Source organism: Bufo bufo, chromosome 1 (assembly GCF_905171765.1).
Source record: "Bufo bufo chromosome 1, aBufBuf1.1, whole genome shotgun sequence".
Lineage (NCBI taxonomy): Eukaryota > Metazoa > Chordata > Amphibia > Anura > Bufonidae > Bufo > Bufo bufo.
The window spans coordinates 232,460,601-232,480,217 of NC_053389.1; the positions used below are offsets into that span (position 1 = coordinate 232,460,601).

Sequence of the window (19,617 nt, forward strand, 5' to 3'; positions counted from 1 at the left end):
GTAGTGTGTGTGGCCTCCACGTGCCTGTATGACCTCCCTACAACGCCTGTGCATGCTCCTGCTGAGGTGGCGGACGGTCTCCTGAGGGACCTCCTCCCAGACCTGGACTAAAGCATCTGCCAACTCCTGGACAGTCTGTAGTGCAACGTGACGTTGGTGGATAGAGCGAGACATGATGTCCCAGATGTGCTCAATTGGATTCAGGTCTGGGGAACGGGCGGGCCAGTCCATAGCATCAATGCCTTCGTCTTGCAGGAACTGCTGACACACTCCAGCCACATGAGGTCTAGCATTGTCTTGCATTAGGAGGAACGCAGGGCCAACCGCACCAGCATATGGTCTCACAAGGGGTCTGAGGATCTCATCTCGGTACCTAATGGCAGTCAGGCTACCTCTGGCGAGCACATGGAGGGCTGTGCGGCCCTCCAAAGAAATGCCACCCCACACCATTACTGACCCTATGCCAAACCGGTCATGCTGGAGGATGCTGCAGGCAGCAGAACGTTCTCCACGGCGTCTCCAGACTCTGTCACGTCTGTCACATGTGCTCAGTGTGAACCTGCTTTCATCTGTGAAGAGCACAGGGCGCCAGTGGCGAATTTGCCAATCTTGGTGTTCTCTGGCAAATGCCAAACGTCCTGCACGGTGTTGGTCTGTAAGCACAACCCCCACCTGTGTCGGGCCCTCATATCACCCTCATGGAGTCTGTTTCTGACCGTTTGAGCAGACACATGCACATTTGTGGCCTGCTGGAGGTCATTTTGCAGGGCTCTGGCAGTGTTCCTTCTGTTCCTCCTTGCACAAAGGCGGAGGTAGCGGTCCTGCTGCTGGGTTGTTGCCCTCCTACGGCCTCCTCCACGTCTCCTGATGTACTGGCCTGTCTCCTGGTAGCGCCTCCATGCTCTGGACACTACGCTGACAGACACAGCAAACCTTCTTGCCACAGCTCGCATTGATGTGCCATCCTGGATAAGCTGCACTACCTGAGCCACTTGTGTGGGTTGTAGACTCCGTCTCATGCTACCACTAGAGTGAAAGCACCGCCAGCATTCAAAAAAGACCAAAACATCAGCCAGGAAGCATAGGAACTGAGAAGTGGTCTGTGGTCACCACCTGCAGAACCACTCCTTTATTGGGGGTGTCTTGCTAATTGCCTATAATTTCCACCTGTTGTCTATCCTATTTGCACAACAGCATGTGAAATTGATTGTCACTCAGTGTTGCTTCCTAAGTGGACAGTTTTATTTCACAGAAGTGTGATTGACTTGGAGTTACATTGTGTTGTTTAAGTGTTCCCTTTATTTTTTTGAGCAGTGTATTATTACTAGCACTATTACTATGGAGGGATTATATGTATGCATTGTTATTTCTGCAGTATAGTATTTGAGGGCATTGGTGAGCACAATGGGTACATGTCACGGCTGTATGTGAGCAACAATTGTATACACAGTAAAAGAGCTACTGACCGGACCCAAACTAGGGAGGATAAAGGGTGACCCCTGTCCGACCCTCAAAGCTCTCCCTATGCTGCTAAAGCACATGCCCGGATCCAAATGGCGGAACGAGGCATGCCCACGTGCCTAAGACTGATGACCACTGTAACCCCTACAATAGTGGAAGGGGCACGGCCACCGGTGCCCTACTCAGTATATGGAGGTAACCGTGGCCACCTCAGATCCAGTCAGAAAATAATCAGGTACACAACAATGTCTGTACACTTAGCTGAAGGTGTTGCAGCCGCAGAGAAGACGGATCCAAGGACAGCTGGCAATATCCGTAGTGCTTGCTGCAGCCGAACACAGGTCCAGTGAACTGATAGCTACAAGTGAAGATACTAAAGCAAGAGCTACAACTGAAATGAGAACTATAATCCACGCCCTACAATAGGAGGAGGGGTGATATAAAGAGAGGGAAATCAAACGCATGAGGAACAGCTGGGAGGAAGGAAACCAAAAGTAAACAGAGCAGTGAGAACTCCTCCCAGCTCTAGTAGTGACATCATCACAGGGGTGGAGAAACAGAGCTGTGAGAACGTCCCAAAGCTCTGGTAGTGACAGTACCCCCCCCTCTACGGGTGGACTCCGGACACCCAGGACCCACCTTCTCAGGATGAGCCCTATGAAATGCCCTGATGAGGCGAGTGGCTTTAATGTCCGACACCGGAACCCACATCCTCTCCTCAGGACCATAACCCTTCCAATGAACGAGGTACTGAAGAGAACCGCGGACAATGCGAGAGTCCACAATTCTGGAAACCTCAAACTCCAGATTGCCATCAACCAAAATCGAAGGAGGAGGCAAAGAGGAGGGTACCGTGGGCTGGACATATGGTTTTAAGAGAGATCTGTGAAATACATTATGTATCTTCCAAACCCGTGGAAGATCAAGACGGAAGGCAACAGGATTGATGACTGACAAGATTTTATAAGGCCCAATAAACTTGGGACCCAATTTCCAGGAGGGAACCTTCAGTTTAATGTTTCTTGTAGACAACCACACCAGATCACCCACATTCAGGTCCGGACCAGGCACACGTCTCTTATCAGCCACACGCCTATATCTCTCACTCATCTTTTTAAGATTACTCTGAATCTTTTGCCAAATGGTAGACAAAGACGAGGAAAATCTCTCCTCCTCAGGTAAACCAGAAAGAGCCCCTCCCGAGAATGTCCCAAACTGCGGATGGAACCCATATGCACCAAAGAATAGTGACTTATCAGAAGATTCCTGACGACGGTTGTTCAGAGCAAACTCAGCAAGAGGGAGAAATGAACACCAATCCTCCTGGTTCTCTGCCACAAAACAGCGCAAATATATCTCCAGATTCTGATTGAGGCGCTCAGTCTGACCATTCGACTGTGGGTGAAAAGCAGAAGAGAAGGACAGCCGAACCCCCAGGCGAGAACAGAAAGCCTTCCAGAACCTGGACACAAACTGCGTGCCTCTATCGGAAACAATATCAGAGGGAATGCCGTGCAATTTAACAATATGGTCAACAAAAGCTTGCGCCAACGTTTTAGCATTGGGTAAACCAGGGAAAGGTACGAAATGAGCCATCTTGCTAAAACGGTCCACCACCACCAGGATCACCGACTTCCCCGAGGAACGAGGAAGATCCGTGATAAAGTCCATGGACAGGTGTGTCCAAGGACGGGAAGGTATGGGTAACGGGAGAAGGGAACCTGAAGGCCGTGAACGAGGGACCTTAGCGCGAGCGCACGTCTCACAAGCAGCCACAAAACCCTCCACCGACTTACGAAGAGCCGGCCACCAAAATCTACGAGCAATGAGATCTACCGTGGCTCTACTCCCGGGGTGACCAGCAAGAACCGTATCATGATGCTCCTTAAAGAGTTTGTGACGTAGCTCAGGAGGCACGAACAACTTCCCAGAAGGACAACGGGCAGGTGCCTCAGTCTGGGCAGCCTGGACCTCGGCCTCCAAATCGGAATATAGAGCAGAAACAACTACCCCCTCCGCCAAAATGGGACCCGGGTCCTCGGAGTTTCCTCCTCCCGGAAAACAGCGAGAGAGAGCATCAGCCTTCACATTTTTTATCCCAGGTCGGAATGTAACAACAAAATTGAATCTGGAGAAGAACAGAGACCATCTGGCCTGTCTCGGATTCATACGCCTGGCCGACTCCAAGTATGCCAGATTCTTATGGTCGGTAAAAACGGTGATAGGGTGCCTGGCCCCCTCCAACCAATGGCGCCATTCCTCGAAAGCCAACAACTCCCTATCTCCCACATCATAGTTTCTCTCTGCCGGGGAGAGTTTTTTAGAGAAAAAGGCACAGGGTCGCCATTTGGCAGGAGAAGGGCCCTGGGACAAAACCGCACCCACACCCACCTCGGAAGCATCCACCTCAACAATAAAAGGTAAGGAAACATTGGGATGCACCAAGACGGGAGCAGACGCAAAACTCTCTTTAATCTTAGAAAAGGCTGCAAGCGCCTCCTCCGACCAAGAGGAAAAATCCGCCCCCTTTTTTGTCATGTCAGTGAGGGGTTTGACAACAGAGGAATAATTCAAAATGAACTTTCTGTAATAGTTCGCAAAACCCAGAAAGCGCATCAATGCCTTCTGATTCTCAGGAAGCTCCCACTCAAGTACAGCACGAACCTTCTCCGGATCCATGCGAAAACCAGAAGCAGAGAGGAGAAAACCCAGAAATTGAATCTCCGATACCATAAAAAGACATTTCTCCAGCTTGGCGTACAATTTATTTTCCCGCAGAATCTGCAGAACCTGAAAAAGATGATCCTGATGGGTCTGAACATCAGGGGAAAAAATCAAAATATCATCAAGATACACCAATACAAATTTCCCCATTAAATGGTAGAAAATACTATTAACAAAATGCTGAAAGACGGCCGGAGCATTCATCAGGCCGAAAGGCATAACGAGATTCTCGAAATGCCCGTTAGGGGTATTAACCACCTCCGGACCGCTGTACGCACAGACGCGTCCTGGAGGTGGTTGATTCATTCCTCCTGGACGCGCCGGCGCGTCCTTTCGCGAGACGCGAGATTTCCTGTGAACGCGCGCACACAGGCGCGCGCGCTCACAGGAACGGAAGGTAAGAGAGTTGATCTCCAGCCTGCCAGCGGCGATCGTTCGCTGGCAGGATGGAGATGTGTTTTTTGTAACCCCTAACAGGTATATTAGACGCTGTTTTGATAACAGCGTCTAATATACCTGCTACCTGGTCCTCTGGTGGTCCCCTTTGTTTGGATCGACCACCAGAGGACACAGGTAGCTCAGTAAAGTACCACCAAGCACCACTACACTACACTACACCCCCCCCCCCCGGTCACTTATTAACCCCTTATTAGCCCCTGATCACCCCATATAGACTCCCTGATCACCCCCCTGTCATTGATTACCCCCTGTCATTGATCAACCCCCTGTAAAGCTCCATTCAGACGTCCGCATGATTTTTACGGATCCACTGATAGATGGATCGGATCCGCAAAACGCATCCGGACGTCTGAATGAAGCCTTACAGGGGCGTGATCAATGACTGTGGTGATCACCCCATATAGACTCCCTGATCACCCCCCTGTCATTGATTACCCCCCTGTCATTGATTACCCCCCTGTAAAGCTCCATTCAGACGTCCGCATGATTTTTACGGATCCACTGATAGATGGATCGGATCCGCAAAACGCATCCGGACGTCTGAATGAAGCCTTACAGGGGCATGATCAATGACTGTGGTGATCACCCCATATAGACTCCCTGATCACCCCCCTGTAAAGCTCCATTCAGATGTCCGCATGATTTTTACGGATGCACTGATAGATGGATCGGATCCGCAAAACGCATCCGGACGTCTGAATGAAGCCTTACAGGGGCGTGATCAATGACTGTGGTGATCACCCCATATAGACTCCCTGATCACCCCCCTGTCATTGATTACCCCCCTGTAAAGCTCCATTCAGACGTCCGCATGATTTTTACGGATCCACTGATAGATGGATCGGATCCGCAAAACGCATCCGGACGTCTGAATGAAGCCTTACAGGGGCGTGATCAATGACTGTGGTGATCACCCCATATAGACTCCCTGATCACCCCCCTGTCATTGATCACCCCCCTGTAAAGCTCCATTCAGACGTCCGCATGATTTTTACGGATCCACTGATAGATGGATCGGATCCGCAAAACGCATACGGACGTCTGAATAAAGCCTTACAGGGGCATGATCAATGACTGTGGTGATCACCTCATATAGACTCCCTGATCACCCCCTGTAAAGCTCCATTCAGATGTCCGCATGATTTTTACGGATGCACTGATAGATGGATCGGATCCGCAAAACGCATCCGGACGTCTGAATGGAGACTTACAGGGGCATGATCAATGACTGTGGTGATCACCCCATATAGACTCCCTGATCACCCCCCTGTCATTGATTACCCCCCTGTCATTGATCACCCCCCTGTAAAGCTCCATTCAGATGTCCGCATGATTTTTACGGATCCACTGATAGATGGATCGGATCCGCAAAACGCATACGGACGTCTGAATGAAGCCTTACACGGGCGTGATCAATGACTGTGGTTATCACCCCATATAGACTCCCTGATCACCCCCCTGTCATTGATCACCCCCCTGTCATTGATCAACCCCCTGTCATTGATCACCCCCCCTGTCATTGATTACCCCCCTGTCATTGATCACCCCCCTGTAAAGCTCCATTCAGATGTCCCCATGATTTTTACGGATGCACTGATAGATGGATCGGATCCGCAAAACGCATCCGGACGTCTGAATGAAGCCTTACAGGGGCGTGATCAATGACTGTGGTGATCACCCCATATAGACTCCCTGATCACCCCCCTGTCATTGATCACCCCCCTGTAAAGCTCCATTCAGACGTCCGCATGATTTTTACGGATCCACTGATAGATGGATCGGATCCGCAAAACGCATACGGACGTCTGAATAAAGCCTTACACGGGCGTGATCAATGACTGTGGTTATCACCCCATATAGACTCCCTGATCACCCCCCTGTCATTGATCACCCCCCTGTCATTGATCAACCCCCTGTCATTGATCACCCCCCCTGTCATTGATCACCCCCCCTGTCATTGATCACCCCTCTGTAAGGCTCCATTCAGACATTTTTTTGGCCCAAGTTAGCGGAATTTTTTTTTTTTTTTCTTACAAAGTCTCATATTCCACTAACTTGTGTCAAAAAATAAAATCTCACATGAACTCACCATACCCCTCACGGAATCCAAATGCGTAAAATTTTTTAGACATTTATATTCCAGACTTCTTCTCACGCTTTAGGGCCCCTAGAATGCCAGGGCAGTATAAATACCCCACATGTGACCCCATTTCGGAAAGAAGACACCCCCAGGTATTCCGTGAGAGGCATATTGAGTCCATGAAAGATTGAAATTTTTGTCCCAAGTTAGCGGAAAGGGAGACTTTGTGAGAAAAAAATTAAAAATATAAATTTCCGCTAACTTGTGCCAAAAAAAAAAAATTTCTATGAACTCGCCATGCCCCTCATTGAATACCTTGGGGTGTCTTCTTTCCAAAATGGGGTCACATGTGGGGTATTTATACTGCCCTGGCATTCTAGGGGCCCCAAAGCGTGAGAAGAAGTCTGGTATCCAAATGTCTAAAAATGCCCTCCTAAAAGGAATTTGGGCACCTTTGCGCATCTAGGCTGCAAAAAAGTGTCACACATCTGGTATCGCCGTACTCAGGAGAAGTTGGGGAATGTGTTTTGGGGTGTCATTTTACATATACCCATGCTGGGTGAGAGAAATATCTTGGTCAAATGCCAACTTTGTATAAAAAAATGGGAAAAGTTGTCTTTTGCCAAGATATTTCTCTCACCCAGCAAGGGTATATGTAAAATGACACCCCAAAACACATTCCCCACCTTCTCCTGAATACGGCGATACCACATGTGTGACACTTTTTTGCAGCCTAGGTGGGCAAAGGGGCCCATATTCCAAAGAGCACCTTTAGGATTTCACAGGTCATTTACTTACTTACCACACATTAGGGCCCCTGGAAAATGCCAGGGCAGTATAACTACCCCACAAGTGACCCCATTTTGGAAAGAAGACACCCCAAGGTATTCCGTGAGGGGCATGGCGAGTTCCTAGAATTTTTTATTTTTTGTCACAAGTTAGTGGAAAATGCCTATTTTTTTTTTTTTCATACAAAGTCTCATATTCCACTAACTTGTGACAAAAAATAAAAACTTCCATGAACTCACTATGCCCATCAGCGAATACCTTGGGGTCTCTTCTTTCCAAAATGGGGTCACTTGTGGGGTAGTTATACTGCCCTGGCATTCTAGGGGCCCAAATGTGTGGTAAGGAGTTTGAAATCAAATTCTGTAAAATGATGAGAGAAATATCTTGGCAAAAGACAACTTTTCCCATTTTTTTATACAAAGTTGGCATTTGACCAAGATATTTATCTCACCCAGCATGGGTATATGTAAAAAGACACCCCAAAACACATTCCTCAACTTCTCCTGAATACAGAGATACCAGATGTGTGACACTTTTTTGCAGCCTAGGTGGGCAAAGGGGCCCATATTCCAAAGAGCACCTTTCGGATTTCACAGGTCATTTTTTACAGAATTTGATTTCAAACTCCTTACTACACATTTGGGCCCCTAGAATGCCAGGGCAGTATAACTACCCCACAAGTGACCCCATTTTGGAAAGAAGAGACCCCAAGGTATTCGCTGATGGGCATAGTGAGTTCATGGAAGTTTTTATTTTTTGTCACAAGTTAGTGGAATATGAGACTTTGTATGAAAAAAAAAAAAAAAAAATCATAATTTTCCACTAACTTGTGACAAAAAATAAAAACTTCTATGAACTTGCCATGCCCCTCACGGAATACCTTGGGGTGTCTTCTTTCCAAAATGGGGTCACTTGTGGGGTAGTTATACTGCCCTGGTATTCTAGGGGCCCAAATGTGTGGTAAGGAGTTTGAAATCAAATTCTGTAAAAAATGACCTGTGAAATCCGAAAGGTGCTCTTTGGAATATGGGCCCCTTTGCCCACCTAGGCTGCAAAAAAGTGTCACACATCTGGTATCTCCGTACTCAGGAGAAGTTTGGGAATGTGTTTTGGGGTGTCATTTTACATATACCCATGCTGGGTGAGAGAAATATCTTGGCAAAAGACAACTTTTCCCATTTTTTTATACAAAGTTGGCATTTGACCAAGATATTTATCTCACCCAGCATGGGTATATGTAAAAAGACACCCCAAAACACATTCCTCAACTTCTCCTGAATACAGAGATACCAGATGTGTGACACTTTTTTGCAGCCTAGGTGGGCAAAGGGGCCCATATTCCAAAGAGCACCTTTCGGATTTCACAGGTCATTTTTTACAGAATTTGATTTCAAACTCCTTACTACACATTTGGGCCCCTAGAATGCCAGGGCAGTATAACTACCCCACAAGTGACCCCATTTTGGAAAGAAGAGACCCCAAGGTATTTCGTGATGGGCATAGTGAGTTCATAGAAGTTTTTATTTTTTGTCACAAGTTAGTGGAATATGAGACTTTGTAAGAAAAGAAAAAAAAAAGAAAAAAATCATCATTTTCCGCTAACTTGTGACAAAAAATAAAAAGTTCTATGAACTCACTATGCCCATCAGCGAATACCTTAGGGTGTGTACTTTCCGAAATGGGGTCATTTGTGGGGTGTTTGTACTGTCTGGCCATTGTAGAACCTCAGGAAACATGACAGGTGCTCAGAAAGTCAGAGCTGCTTCAAAAAGCGGAAATTCACATTTTTGTACCATAGTTTGTAAACGCTATAACTTTTACCCAAACCATTTTTTTTTTTTACCCAAACATTTTTTTTTTATCAAAGACATGTAGAACAATAAATTTAGAGCAAAATTTCTATATGGATCTCGTTTTTTTTGCAAAATTTTACAACTGAAAGTGAAAAATGTCATTTTTTTGCAAAAAAATCGTTAAATTTCGATTAATAACAAAAAAAGTAAAAATGTCAGCAGCAATGAAATACCACCAAATGAAAGCTCTATTAGTGAGAAGAAAAGGAGGTAAAATTCATTTGGGTGGTAAGTTGCATGACCGAGCAATAAACGGTGAAAGTAGTGTAGGTCAGAAGTGTAAAAAGTGGCCTGGTCTTTCAGGGTGTTTAAGCACTGGGGGCTGAGGTGGTTAAAGGCCGTTTTCCATTCATCCCCCTCTCTGACCCTGACCAGGTTGTACGCGCCTCTCAAATCCAATTTGGAAAACACCTTGGCCCCAACAATTTGGTTGAAGAGGTCCGGGATCAGAGGAAGGGGATAGGGATCGCGAATCGTGATACGGTTCAGCTCCCTAAAATCTAGGCAAGGTCTCAGAGAGCCATCTTTTTTTTTACCAAAAAAAAAAACCCGCGGCCACAGGTGACTTTGAGGGACGAATATGCCCCTTCTCGAGACTCTCGGAGATATAAGTTCGCATTGCGATTCTTTCTGGTTGTGAGAGATTGTAGAGGCGTGCTTTTGGCAGCTTGGCGCCGGGAATGAGGTTAATGGGACAGTCAAACTCCCGGTGAGGAGGTAGCTCCTGAACACCGCTCTCGGAAAACACGTCCGAGAAATCAGAGAGAAATGATGGCACCGTTTTAGTAGACACCTCTGCAAAAGTCGCTGTGAGACAATTCTCTCTACAAAAGTCACTCCACTCATTTATTTGCCTTCCTTGCCAATCAATAGTGGGGTTATGTCTAGTGAGCCAGGGTAACCCCAAAACTAGAGGAGAAGGCTATCCGTTAAGGACAAAACAAGATATATCCTCCACATGAGTGTCACCTACAGCTAGCCGGATATTGTGAACAATGCCCTTCAGAGATCTCTGTGAGAGTGGAGCAGAGTCAATAGCAAAAACAGGTATATCCTTTTCTAATGTGCAAACCTGAAAACCATGCATGGCTACAAATTGAGTGTCAATAAGATTGACGGCCGCTCCACTATCGACAAAAATCTCACAAGAAATGACTTTGCTCTCTAGCGCCACCCTGGCAGACAGGAGAAAACGGGAACTGCAGGTCAGAGGAAAAGCATCAATTCCTACATCAACTTTGCCCAAAGTAGCAGATGAAGCAGAATTTGATGATTTACCTTTTGAGGTTTTTCTCTTATTATCGCTCTTAGTACAGTTCAAGAATCTCCTAGACGGACAAACATTTGCCAAATGACCTATGCCCCCACAACAAAAACACACCATACTCTGAGGACTAAATCCTCTTTTATCAGGGGCAAGTCGACTTGGTGCATGGGCTCCTCCTCAGAGGGGAGCGAGACAGGATGAGGCCCCTGCACACTGAATGAGAGGTCTCGTTTCTTTCTCTTAGACGCCTGTCAAGGCGTACCGCCAATGACATGGCAGACTCTAAGGACGTTGGTCTCTCATGGAAAGCAAACGCATCTTTCAATCTCTCTGAGAGACCATGACAGAACTGACTCCGGAGTGCAGCATCATTCCAACCCGAATCAGCTGCCCATCTCCGAAATTCAGAACAATAAAGCTCCGCAGACAGTTTGTTCTGGCATAAAACACGTAAGTTAGATTCGGCCAGAGCAACACGATCCGGGTCATCATAAATCTGCCCCAGGGCCACAAAAAATCTTTCCACGGATCGAAGGGAGGGATCCCCTGATGGCAGCGAAAAAGCCCAAGTCTGAGCATTACCCCTGAGCAGGGAGATGACAATCCTCACCCTCTGCTCCTGATTACCAGAGGAGTGGGGACACAAGCAAAAATGGAGTTTGCATGCCTCTCTGAAGCGAACAAAATTCTCACTGCCCCCGGAGAACGTTTCCGGAAGTGAGACCTTTGGCTCGCAACAGACTCCATGAGCCGGAGCAGAGCCCAATGCTTGAAGCTGAGTCATAGATTGACGGAGATCCGCTACTTCCAAAGAAAGACCCTGCATGCGGTCAACCAGGCCAGAAAGCGGATCCATGTCAAAAAAGGACGGTTTGGTGGATTATAATGTCACGGCTGTATGTGAGCAACAATTGTATACACAGTAAAAGAGCTACTGACCGGACCCTCAAAGCTCTCCCTATGCTGCTAAAGCACATGCCCGGATCCAAATGGCGGAACGAGGCATGCCCACGTGCCTAAGACTGATGACCACTGTAACCCCTACAATAGTGGAAGGGGCACGGCCACCGGTGCCCTACTCAGTATATGGAGGGAACCGTGGCCACCTCAGATCCAGTCAGAAAATAATCAGGTACACAACAATGTCTGTACACTTAGCTGAAGGTGTTGCAGCCGCAGAGAAGACGGATCCAAGGACAGCTGGCAATATCCGGAGTGCTTGCTGCAGCCGAACACAGGTCCAGTGAACTGATAGCTACAAGTGAAGATACTAAAGCAAGAGCTACAACTGAAATGAGAACTATAATCCACGCCCTACAATAGGAGGAGGGGTGATATAAAGAGAGGGAAATCAAACGCATGAGGAACAGCTGGGAGGAAGGAAACCAAAAGTAAACAGAGCAGTAAGAACTCCTCCCAGCTCTAGTAGTGACATCATCACAGGGGTGGAGAAACAGAGCTGTGAGAACGTCCCAAAGCTCTGGTAGTGACAGTACATTATTCGGGGTAGCAGCAGGATAACATTATTGAGGCACCAGGAGGGGAAGAACGGTGTAAAAACAAAGGAAACTAAGATGTCTGTGTGACACACTCTGCAGAGACATGCCTGAAAGAGGTCATCATGGCAGTCTGGGCCAAAAGGAGAAGATGAGGAAAGAGAACGTATATATATCAAAAGAGACATCACTGGATGTAATAGGTAGTGTTGAATACTTCTGTCTGTTTAGCAGCTCTGAATGTAATGTACATCGAGCAAGTAAAATATGTCTTTAGGGATAGGGCTTGGATAGAGGTTTGAATCACGGATCGTAGTGAGGGAAGGAGGGGGGGGGGGGGGGGGGAAACAGGGCATGTGCCCCCGGCGCAGAGGCTGAGAAAAAAGCCTCCTACACAGCCAGTGGTGCGATGTGTGTGTTTGTGACCGCGTCGTGGCGCTGCTGCTGGGAATGCTGGATGCGCCCAATCATCAGGGAAACAGGTGAGTATTTGTGTTTTTTTTTTTACTTTATTAATGGAGCTGAACGGGGCACAATGTTGGCATAACTACTGTGAGGGAGGCACAAGAAGGACAGAACTACTGTGAGGGGGCACAATGAGGACAGAACTACTGTCAGGGGGTACGGTGTGGGCATTGCTACTGTGAGGGGCAAACTTTGGACATTACTACTGTGAGAGAGGCACAATTTGGGTATTTCTACTGTGAGGGAGCCACAATGTGGGCATTACTACTGTAAAGGAGGTACAATGTGGACATAACTACCATGGGGGGGCACAAAGCTGATCACTCCCCACCCCTTGTGTGTGTGACAGAATAACAGGCCAAACATTACCACTGTTATCATGAATCCTTTGGTTACCCTGACGGAGCATGTTTCTAATCTGACTCAGATGGTTCAGGAATTAAGGGAGAAACTCCAGTTACATGAGTCAGGACAGAGTACCTCCACTCCGCATGTATCTAGTCATCACATGGAGCTTCAGATTAAGCTTCCAAAACCGTTTTCAGGTGACCGTAAAAAGTTTTTCTTTCAAAGAGAATTGTAAACTTTATTTCAGATTATGCCCCTTGTCATCCGGTTCTGAGAGCCAGCGCGTGGGCATTGTAATCTCCCGTCTCCAGGGATTGGTCTTTTTCCTTGCCTGCTGACGCTGGTTGTCTCAGCTCTGTCGGGGGGTTCTTCCAGGCCCTGGGTACCTTGTATGATGAACCTGACAGGGCCATGGTAGCTGAGACCGCTCTTAAGGCTTTCGTACAGGGAGACCAACCTGCCGAAGAGTATTGAACCCAGTTCAGGAGATGTTGTGTTCCTTCTGGCTGGAATGAAACATCCCTAAAATGCCAGTTCAGGTCAGGGTTGTCTGAAAATCTCAAAGAACTGTTAGTGAACTACCATCTTCCTGAGACATTAGAGGAGACTTTGACACTCGCTGTTCGACTTGACAGACGTGTAAGGGAGAGACGGTAGGAACGGTTTTTTTTTTTCCCAGGAGGTGCTCCAGTCAGAGGTCTGTCCTGTGAGCAGAGCCGATTTCTCTTCTGAGGAACCCATGCAGATCGGGATGACTGGTAGAGATCAGCGTCGCCGACAAGGGGTTTGTTTCTATTGTGTCGAGACAGACCATTGGACAAACCAATGCTCCAAGAAACCTTCTTCCGGTAAATCTACCAAGACAAGACGGGGGAGCTTAAGAACCAGGTATTTCCTAATGTGGTCAAGAAAAAGTTATTAGTACCTATTACTGTCTCCATGGGTGTTAACAAATGTTCTGGTAATGCGTTCATTGACTCAGGTTCTGCTGCCAACTTTATTGATATGAGGTTTGAATTAAAGTTGGGTATTCCGATTTTGACACTACCCACTCCCATCCACATCATGGCTATCTATTCCACCCCCCTGGTGGGTGGTACTGTGAAGTATTCTACCCCTGAGATATCCTTGGCTGTGGGGGGGTGTCACTCTGAAATGTGTTCTTTTAAAATTGATCCCAGCAAGGTATTGGCAATTGAGGCCCATCCTTAAAGGCCGTTTTTAAGGATTTGCTAATTATTACCGTAGATTTATAAAGAATTTTTCGGTAATTGCTAGGCCCTTGACAGACCTCACCAAAAAAAAGGGGCGGACCTGGAGAACTGGTCTGTTGAGGCTACTGAAGCTTTTGAGACCCTTAAGAAGGCTTTCAGCTGCGTCCTAGTTTTGATTCAGCCGGATCAAGAGAGACATTTCATTGTGGAGGTGGATGCTTCTGAGGACGGAGTGGGGGCGGTCCTCTCTCAAGGTCCCGCTAGTCTTACCAATTTAAGGCCTTGTGCCTTTTTTACAAAAAAAAATTCTCCAACAGAGAGAAATTATGATGTGGGGAATCGTGAATTGCTGGCCATTAAATTGGCATTTGAGGAGTGGAGACATTTTCTTGAGGGGGCTAAGAATTGTGTTACTGATCACAAAAAACTGATGTTTCTTGAGTCTGCTAAGGAGGTTAAATCCCTGTCAAGCCAGATAGTGTCACGGAAGGTGTACAGCAAACTAGAAGACACAAAAGGAAGATCCGACTGACTGGATCCAAAACTAAGGAACCAAAGGGATAGTCCTGCAACAGACCTGGCTCTCTCCCTAACTGCTCAGCCTATGCAAAATTCTCAATGGTAGAAGATCGCATATCCTCATACCTCGACTGTATAACCCCTGAACACCCTATAATAGTGAGGGGACACGACAACCGGCTCCCTACACTTGATACGGAGGGAGTCAGGGTCACCTGGGATCCAGGAAACAGGAAAATACAAATGAATGAACAAAAGTTATCTGTAGAAGACTCAGTAGTAGCATCCAGCATGCATACACTCCAGGAAGTTGTATAAACCGCAAAGTGATGCAGTATGGGAAGGGATTTAAAGGGATGCAATCAGTGCAACTACATGACAGCTGAGAGAGGCTAACGAGATGAGGAAACTAAAGCAAAACAAAAGAAACCTCAAGTGGGAGGTTCTGAAGAACGTCTGTCAGAGCTTCTCAGATATCTGGTGGTGACAGTACCCCTCCTTCTACGAGTGGACTCCGGACACTCAGAGCCCACCTTCTCAGGATGGGACCTATGGAAAGCCTTGATGAGACGAGTGGCCTTAATGTCCGTCACTGGGACCCACATCCTCTCCTCAGGACCATAACCCTCCCAATGAACGAGGTACTGGAGAGAAGCGTGGACAACACGGGAATCCACAATCCTAGAGACCTGAAATTCAAGATTACCATCAACCACAATCGCAGGAGGAGGCAAAGACGAGGGTACAATGGGTTGGACATAAGGTTTTAATAAGGACTTATGAAAAACATTATGGATCTTCCAAGTCTGAGGAAGATCAAGACGGATTGATGACGGACAAGATTTTGTAAGGCCCAATAAACTTAGGACCCAACTTCCAGGAGGGAACCTTCAATTTCATATTCTTAGTAGACAACCACACCAGATCACCAACATTCAGGTCCGGACCAGGCACACGTCTCTTATCCGCCACACGCTTATATCTCTCACTCATGCTCTTTACATTATCCTGAATCTTTTGCCAAATAGATGACAAAGACGAGGAGAATCTGTCCTCATCAGGTAAACCAGAAGACCCCTCTCCAGAGAATGTCCCAAACTGCGGATGAAACCCATATGCACCAAAAAATGGTGACTTATCAGAGGACTCCTGACGACGGTTATTTAAAGCAAACTCAGCAAGGGACAAAAAAGAACACCAATCCTCCTGATTCTCCGCCACAAAACAGCGCAGATATGTCTCCAGATTCTGATTGACGCGCTCTGTCTGGCCATTCGACTGCGGGTGGAAAGCAGAAGAGAATGACAACCGAACCCCCAAGCGAGAACAGAAAGCCTTCCAGAATCTGGAAACAAACTGCGTGCCCCTATCAGAGACTATGTCTGAAGCAATACCATGCAATTTGACAATGTGATCAATAAATGCCTGCGCCAGCGTCTTAGCATTGGGCAAGCCAGGAAAGGGAATGAAATGTACCATTTTGCTAAAACGGTCCACCACCACCAGAATCACAGTCTTCCCCGAGGAACGAGGCAGGTCCGTAATGAAGTCCATGGAGAGATGTGTCCAAGGACGGGAAGGAATGGGTAACGGAAGAAGAGGACCTGATGGGCGTGAATGAGGGACTTTGGCACGAGCGCAGGTCTCACAGGCTGCCACAAAACCCTCAACTGACTTACGAAGCGCCGGCCATCCGAATCTCCGAGCGATGAGATCCACTGTGGCTCTTGCCCCCGGGTGCCCAGCATGAACAGTATCGTGGTGCTCCTTAAAAATCTTGTGTCTTAAAGCGAGAGGCACAAACAACCTCCCAGGAGGACAAAGATTAGGAGCCTCTGACTGGGCTACCTGAACCTCTGCCTCCAATTCAGGATAAAGAGCAGAGACCACCACACCTTCAGCCAAAATGGGACCCGGGTCTTCAAAATTCCCACCTCCCGGAAAACAACGTGACAGGGCATCCGCCTTCACATTCTTAACCCCAGGGCGGAAGGTGACAACAAAATTAAACCTTGAAAAGAACAAAGACCATCTGGCCTGTCTCGGGTTCAGACGCTTGGCTGACTCCAAGTAGGCCAGATTCTTATGGTCAGTAAACACGGGAATAGGGTGTCTAGCCAATGGCGCCATTCCTCAAAAGCTAACTTGATGGCCAACAACTGCCTATCTCCCACATCGTAATTTCTCTCTGCGGAGGAGAGTTTCTTCGAGAAAAAGGCACACGATTGCCATTTGGCAGGAGAGGGACCCTGAGACAAGACCGCACCCACACCCACCTCAGAAGCATCAACCTTAACTATGAAGGGTAGAGAGATATCAGGTTGTACCAAGATGGGAGCGGAAGCAAAACTCTCCTTAATATTAGAAAAGGCCTTACGCGCCTCTACCGACCAGGAGGAAAAATCTACCCCCTTTCTAGTCATATCAGGGGGTGGTTTAACAACAGAGGAATAATTCAAAATAAACTTCCTGTAATAATTGGCAAAACCCAGAAAACGCATCAGCGCCTTCTGATTCTCAGGAAGCTCCCACTCAAGCACAGCGCGGACCTTCTCGGGGTCCATGCAAAAACCAGAAGCGGAGAGAAGAAACCCCAGAAATTGAATTTCTGGAACCGCAAACACACATTTTTCCAGTTTAGCGTACAATTTATTCTCCCGCAGGATGAGCAAGACCTGACGTAAATGTTCCTTATGAGTTTTGAAATCAGGAGAAAAAAATCAAAATGTCATCAAGATACACTAATACAAATTTCCCCATTAAATGATAAAAAATGCTGTTCACAAAATGCTGAAAGACGGCTGGAGCATTCATCAAACCAAAAGGCATAACCAAATTCTCAAAATGGCCCTCAGGGGTATTGAAGGCCGTCTTCCATTCGTCTCCTTCTTTGACCCTGACCAGATTGTATGCCCCTCTTAGATCCAATTTGGAAAAAACTTTAGCCCCCACAATCTGGTTAAACAGGTCCGGGATCAGAGGAAGCGGATAAGGGTCACGAATTGTGATACTGTTCAGCTCCCTGAAATCCAGACATGGTCTTAAAGAACCATCTTTTTTCTTAACCGCCTCACGTCCGCCCATAGGATATAAACGTCCTATGGGTGGACGTCTATTTCTGACAGCACGTTTTAAAACGTCCTGTCAGAAATAGCAGCTGCACGCTAATCGTGCAGCTGCTGATCGGGTTGCCCGCTGTCAGTGACAGCAGGGCAACCCTAAGACAAGGCAGGGACAGTGCCCAGGTGTCCCTGCCTTCACGATCGCTGCAGACACAGCGCTCACCGAGCGCTGTGTCTGCAGAGCAGGAAGCGCTGTGCGCTTCCTGTTCCGGCCCGGCGGTCATGTGACCGCCGTGACCGGAGAGTGCAGGGGCTGTGTGAGGTCTCTCAGAGACCTCGATCAGCCCTGCTGTGAGGCTGTACAGCGCTGGATTGCTGCTGTACAGCCTCTATAGGGGTGCATTTGTCCTGTAACTGGGGCTACTATGTCAGCCCCAGTTACAGGAGAAATCAACTGTGAAAAAAAAAAGAAAAAGTGAAGTAAATGTCCCCCAGAGGTCTTGTATGACCTTATGGGGGACGAAAAGTGTAAAAAAAAATAAAAAAAATAAAGGGTTGAAAAAATAAAATAAAATAAAGTTTCACATGTAAAAAAAAAAAAAGTTCCCAAGTTAGGAATAAAAAAAAAAAAATTAAAATAGAAAAAATAAAGTAAAATAGACATATTTAGTATTGCCGCGTCCGTAAAAACCAGCTCTATAAAAATATCACATGACCTAACCCCTCGGATGAACACCGTAAAAAATAAATAAAAAAAACTGTGTCAAAACAAGCAATTTTTGTCACCTTGCATCACAAAAGGTGCAACACCAAGTGATCAAAAACGCGTATGTCCCACAAAATGGTACCAATAAAACCGTCACCTCATCCCGCAAAAAATGAGCCCCTACATAAGAAAATCTCTCAAAAAATAAAAAAACTATAGCTCTTAGAACATGGAGACACTAAAACATAATTTTTTTGGTTTCAAAAATGCTATTATTGTGTTAAAGTGAAACAAATAAAAAAAAGTATACATATTAGGTATTGCCGCGTCCGTAAAAACCAGCTCTATAAAAATATCACATGACCTAACCCCTCGGGTGAACACCGTAAAAAAAAAAAAAAAAAAAACTGTGTCAAAACAAGCAATTTTTGTCACCTTGCATCACAAAAGGTGCAACACCAAGTGATCAAAAAGCGTATGTCCCACAAAATGGTACCAATAAAACCGTCACCTCATCCCGCAAAAAATGAGCCCCTACATAAGAAAATCTCTCAAAAAATAAAAAAACTATAGCTCTCAGAACATGGACACATTAAAACATAATTTTTTGGTTTCAAAAATGCTATTATTGTGTAAAACTTTAATAAATGAGAAAAAGTATACATATTAGGTATCGCTACGTCCGTAACAATCTGCTCTATAAAAATGTCACTTGAACCCCTAAGGTGAACGCTGTAAAAATAAATAAATAGAAACTGTGCTAAAACAACCAATTTTTTGGTCACCTTGCCCCATAAAGTGTTATATTAAATGATCAAAAAATCATATGTACCCAAAAATAGTACTAATAAAACTGGCACCTTATCCCCTAGTTTCCAAAATGGGGTCACTTCTTGGGAGTTTCTACTGTAAGGGTGCATCAGGGGGCTTCAAATGGGACATGGCATCTAAAAACCATGTGGAGTTCCTTTCCTTCTGCGCCCTGCCGTGTGCCCATACAGCAGTTTACGACCACATGTGGGGTGTTTCTGTAAACCGCAGAATCTGGGTAATAAATATTGAGTTTTGTTTGGCTGTTAACCATCGATGTGTTAGAGAAAAAAATTGATTAAAATGGAAAATCTGCCAAAAAAGTGAAATTTAAAAATTTGATCTCCATTTTCCTTTAATTCTT

The 19,617-nt window shown here is 46.4% G+C and overlaps 1 protein-coding gene across 4 annotated transcripts in view; it reads right to left on the reverse strand.

The window, feature by feature from the left end:
• Window positions 1-19,617, reverse strand: part of CACNA2D4 (calcium voltage-gated channel auxiliary subunit alpha2delta 4) — a 256,717-nt gene that overhangs the window by 185,343 nt on the left and 51,757 nt on the right. The gene's annotated exons all lie outside the window — the stretch shown is intronic.